Raw genomic sequence first — 6,010 nt, forward strand, 5'->3', positions numbered from 1 at the left:
GGCACCTAGGAGAATTGGGGGTTTCAGGTCAGCCTGAGCTCTATAGAGAGATCAAAGCCCAGGGTGTGCTAGGCACAGAGAGCTCCTTAGGTTATGTAGGAGCCAGTCTCTTCCCTCATGCAACACCCAGAAATAATGCTTTGCCAACTTCTGGATGTTCCTTAATCGGGTCGAGTTGACATCTGAAGCTGACTATCACAGGGGCTGACCTATAAAACATATTCAGTAAATATTAGCACTTCTCATGATTGGCACATCACCTACAGAAGCATGACTGTGGCACAGAAGTCCTGAAGAATTTAGGTGCACAGTTTCATCTTTGGGCTTTAAATGAGAGGGTTTATTAAGAACGAAATAAACCAACAAACAGATGCTCAAAACAGTGGGCAGAAACCACCTAGGGAAGCCAGTTAAGGCAGCCCAGTGGAGTCCCCAATAGAAAGAGATCCAGGCAGAGCTGAGCCAGCGTCCCCTTGGGTAAGCCTCCCAAGTCAAAGAACAGATAGTGACTCCTAATGATACACCATCAAGTCAGCTCACAGCATCTAGCAAAAAACACCCAGGAAGCAGAGGTAGTCAGAGCTGAGGGTTGAGCTTTCTCTCTGTAGCCGAGCTCCCCAAAACTGAACTTCCAGCCTCTCCGTCCCGTTGTGGGCATGGGACTCACAATTGCACCTCGGTTGGAAGGGTCTCACCTTCCAGCTGTTCTCCAGGACACAGTTGTCATTCTTGGGCTGTTCTGTTGTTCTTTTCCTTTCCTGTCACAGAGTTAGGAGGCAACCCATCCCAAGACTAGGGATCAAGAAGGACATTTTGAGACAAACCTATTTGATTCTGAAATACAGGATACGGGGGCAAGGCTGCATCCAGAGCCAACTTCTCAGTGAGCTCCACCCTATAGAATGTGTGCAAGAACATTGCGCCTACCCCTCATTCTTCATCAGCGTCAGACACAGAGCAGTCACTGCCTGCATTTTTATGGAATGGATTGCTACCTTAGGTAGTTATGGGGAGGTGTGTGCTATTGCTGCCATTTTTTAGTGAAGATTCTATTTGTTCCAGGTTTTGACATGCTCCCTATGGTCTGGCTTAGCTAGTTGTTCTCAGGTCTCCCCCGTGACTGGTCTCCAGACAGACTGAGTACCCTGAGTACCTCTGTTTGTAATCTCTATTGTCAAAGCGCTGAGACATGGAGTCATTCCGGGATCTCATAGGGCATGCCTACGAAGGGTTACCTTCACTTAACTGGGGTGGGAAGACTCACCCATTGTGGGAGGTACCGTTTCCAGTACTGGGATGCTGGACAATACACAAAGGAGACTAAACTGAGTGTTAGCATCTATTCCTGGGACTAAAGGTGTGCGCCACCATGCCCAGCCCTTCCTTTCTTTTTCAATCTTCCAAAGTCAAAACAAACAAAAGAATCCCTCTTGAGTTCAGGCCAAAGGGAGGTGTGCCAGTGGCAAAAGACAGGCCATCCAGAAAGCCTGCCTCCATCCCAGCAGCTGCATCCCAATCACCAAGTCACTCATTCCAGTGTCTTTCCTCCTGCTGTGAGGAGGCAATCTGGTTCCTTCTGGGGAAGACACCTTCTGCAGCCCTGTAAACATTAAAGAGGACATCTTGAAGAGCCCCAAACACACTCAGTCAGTTATCCGTTTTAAGCTTATTTATAAAGACTTTATATGACAAGTCTTCCTGTCCACTAATGCTAGTTCTTGCTACACAAAATGGAAGTCTTCCAGCACTGCATCTGTGCATGTGTGCATGCATACATGAGTGTGTGTGTGCACGCATACATGCCTCTGCGTGTGTGCATGCCTGTGTGTGTGCATACATTCCTCTGTGTATGTATGTGCCTCTGTGTGCACACCTGTACATGAAGGTGTGTGTGCATGCCTGTGTGTGTGCATACATCCCTCTGTGTGTGTATGTGTACAGGTCTTTGTGTGTATATGCCTCCATGTGTGTTACATACATGAGTGTGCTCCCAACCATGTACTCACATGTGGAGGCCAGAGCAGAACTTTATTGACTTGAGACAGGATGCCTCATTGGACCAGACAGCCCCCACTTCTAGTTAGACTGTCTGTCCAGCAAACTCTTGGAATCCACCATCTCCTCCCTTGATGCTGGGGTTACAAATACATGGACATGCCCGATTACTGCCAGGAGTTTCCTTAGTCCCCTTCTAATCCCTTGATATGCTGTGTCCTCAGTCTCCTTCTTCCTCCTCTGTCATAAAGAGATGATGATAGTGGAGTTCTCCATTCAGTCCCGAGACAGTCCCATGATTCCAGGACTAGTTCTGCTGATGGTGGTTTGCATTTTTATGCAAACCAGTGGGTATTTGAAGATTAGAAAAAAATATTAAATTCTCACCAATGTTGATGTTATAATAAGATGAATACTGACCTTGAATGTAGAAAAAGAATGAGGAAGACAAGGGGAGAAGGCGGGGCCTAGGGCAGAAGAGAACTAATGTTACTGCTGTTCCTACGAAGATGCTGGGGATATAGCTCAATGACATAGTACGTGCTTAGCAAACACAAAGTCTATGTTTGATGTCCAGAACCAAAGGGGGGGATGGAGGGAGGGGAAGGGAAGAGGGAGGAAAAGAAGGAAGGAAGGGAGGGAGGGAAAGAAGGAGGAAAGAAAGAAAGAAAGGAAGAAAGAAAGGGTCATTGCTGAAAGTCTAGACTCAGTGAGCTGTGACAGTCTAGAGTATAATTTAGCAAGCGTGTAAATAATCTTCAATCTACACTTTAAGAATGTTTACACTTGGGGTTGGGGATTTAGCTCAGTGGTAGAGCGCTTGCCTGGCAAACGCAAGGCCCTGGGTTCGGTCCCCAGCTCCGAAAAAAAGAAAAAGAAAAAAAAAAAAAAAGAATGTTTACACTTGAGCTGGAGAGATGGCTCAGTGGTTAAGAGCACTGACTGCTCCTCCTGAGTTCAATTCCCAGCACCTACATGGTGGCTCATAACCATCTGTAATGAGATCTGATGCCCTCTTCTGGTGTGTCTGAAGACAGCGACAGTATATTCATGTGAAATAAATGTCTTTTTAAAAAAAAAATGCGGGGTTGGGGATTTAGCTCAGTGGTAGAGCGCTTGCCTAGCAAGCACATGGCCCTGGGTTCAGTCCCCAGCTCCGAAAAAAAAGGAAAAAAAATTGCTTACACTTTATATCTGTTTAATGGAGGAAACAGGAAATGATCACCCACCTAACCAAGGGAGAAGATTCAAATGCTGGAAAAATCCAGACAGCGAGAGCCAAACTCCAACTTCACTGTTTGCCTGACTAAGAATAACACAAGTTAACTTGATCTCTGGCTCTGAACGTCTCCATTTCCTTAGAATAACCCCTGGCTTAAAGACCAAAGGATCTAAGAAGTGCCAGGACTCTGGCGTTTATTAAACTCTTTAATGGGTGGGGGGCTGTGTGGATTAGGCTTGTGTTTATCAGGAAAAGAAATGGAGAACTACACGTTAGGAAGAGTGTTTGTGGTCCAGCCATTTTCAGGATTGTCCTTAATTTCTGGTTAGCCTGCGAAGGGCTGCCCAAAGCACCTCGTCCCACATTCTGACTGACCTGTTTTCATGCTTTGTCAACTCTGTAACTAATGTGTGGTTATGAGCAGATCCCTGATTCAAAGCAGTCACTTTGACTCTAGGACAAATTAATGAATGGCTCAAGATTATTTCTTCTATGATGTCACTTCCTCTCCTCCCTCCCTCTCTCTCTCTCTCTCTCTCTCTCTCTCTCTCTCTCTCTCTCCCTCCCTCCCTCCCTCCCTCCCTCCCTCTCTCTCCCTCCCTCTCTCTCTCTCTCTCTCTCTCCCTGTGTGTGTGTGTGTGTGTGTGTGTGTGTGTGTGTGTGTGTGTGTGTGAGAGAGAGAGAGAGAGAGAGAGAGAGAGAGCACAAGGAAGTAATGCCAGGGGTTCAGGATAAGGAGTATGTGATTCCAAAGAGGCCCAGGATGGAGGTTTTGGAGTGCGTGGCCATTCTGTGTCCTTGCAATGGTGACTTCAGGAAGTCCACCATGCACTAAGGTAAGCTGCCCTCCTTGCATTCACTTAAAGCACAGATTAACTGGCCCAGCTCCGGGGGACTTTCCTTGTTTAGAGGACAGTGACCCAAAGGACTATAGTTTATGAAGGGACAAAGGAGGAGTCAGACATGCAGAGGCAAGAGTGGGAATACACTCGGCAGGTAGGCAATTGCTATGAGTACTTTTTCATTCCTTTTTTCTGATAGTTGCTTCCTGAAAATAAATTTTTTATCGACCTTTATGGGCTTCCTTCTTCTCTTCCCAAGGAGAAGACTATCCTAATTAGTCACTGTCACTGCTTCTTCTACAAAATACTCATCGCTAGCTAATTTTTAAGTTAAAATCGCTGTTCACATTACAATATACTTGAACTTTTCTCGGAACACTTAACCTCCGAAATAAAGTGTTGGTTTGAACACCTGCTTCAGACAGGCCCAGGGCAAGACATGCTCTGAACAGGTTCTCCTCCGACAGCCTGTCTGGATTGTAGCTTCTACGTAAATAGCATGACACAAACCTGTCATTTTTTTAATTTTCTAGAAACTACCTTTAAACATGAAGTTGGAGCTGAGGAGACGGCTCAGACAGTAAAGGGCTTACCATGCAAGCATGAGGATTTGATTTCAGGTCCCCAGCATCCACCTTAAGAGCCAGACACTGGGGGCAGGTGACATAGCTCCACAGTCAAGAACCAAATCTGTGGACCCTAGGACCCCCATGGTGGCTCTCAGCTGCCTGTAACTCCCATTCCAGGGAATTCACTGCCCTCTTCCAACCTTCAGACGTTTCTGTACTCAAATGGGACACGTGAACACACATAAGCACACACGTACACACAAAGACAATAAAAAATTTTATTTCCAAAGCTTGGTGTGTCCATGCACACCTGAAATAGCCCTGGGATGGAAAAGGTGGGTGGATCCCTTAGGAACTACTGGCCTGCCAGTCTAGCAAGCTCCAGGTTCATTGAGAGTCACTGTTTCAAACAGGAGAGTGGACACTGCACTTCTGTTTACACAGACACACGTGTGTGATCGAGCACACAAGCATGCACACCCTCCCTTGCAGGCACAGGTGTGTGTGAGGTCTCAGTTATGTCTGCACATATAATGTGCAGACCAAGAAATAAAGCAACATTTTAATACTAACCCAAGATAATATAATCATTTTGACAAAAGTTAATATGGATATTATGAGCATGTGTTTTACATTTAAAGACCATTTCAATTTGGGTAAGTACTGATAAGTCTATGGGTAGCTGTCATAGCTGGGTAGGTCGGTTCTAGTCTGGGCTACTCCATTTTGAAGCTTAGGATAAACAACCTCTCACTTTGAACTTTGATTTCTATTGGATATCTGAACTCCCACACACATTCTTCATTTATCTATTGGTCAATACACGGTGTGTCTACAATGCTCTAGTCATTATGCCACAAACTGGAAATACAAAAGTGCTGTAATAACAAGGCGTTGTTTGCCCTACAGCTCCATCTGTAGGAGGGAGAGACACACACAAAGGAACAATTATACAAAAATGGAAAGAATCGTGAGCCTCTGAAGGAAGTACATAAACTTGGTTTTAGAGGTGGCACCTCGCAGTAGGCTGTGTGGTGGGTGGTTTAGCTCGGTGATACGATGGGAAAGAGCATGCTAGGGACAGATTCACGGAAGGCGGCGCTATAAAAGATGGCAGAATGGAGTGCCCGGGTATGTGTCTGGACAAAGGTGGAAAGAGAATCAGGAAGACTCGTGAAGAAGAGAATGGCCTGGGATGTGACGACGGGTTTGAAAAATAAATCTTCAGAGCTTCTTCCTGTTCAGGGAAAGTGCAAATACCATTGGACTTAAGCTTCTGGCAAGGTCAGAGGCTGTTCGTAGCCCGGGCCTGGTTGCTCCGCAAGGCTGGAGCCATGTGCTAGGTTCTCACTCTTAATCTAGGGCTGCCATGCTGCCTTGAA

Source organism: Rattus norvegicus, chromosome 5, assembly GCF_036323735.1.
Source record: "Rattus norvegicus strain BN/NHsdMcwi chromosome 5, GRCr8, whole genome shotgun sequence".
Lineage (NCBI taxonomy): Eukaryota > Metazoa > Chordata > Mammalia > Rodentia > Muridae > Rattus > Rattus norvegicus.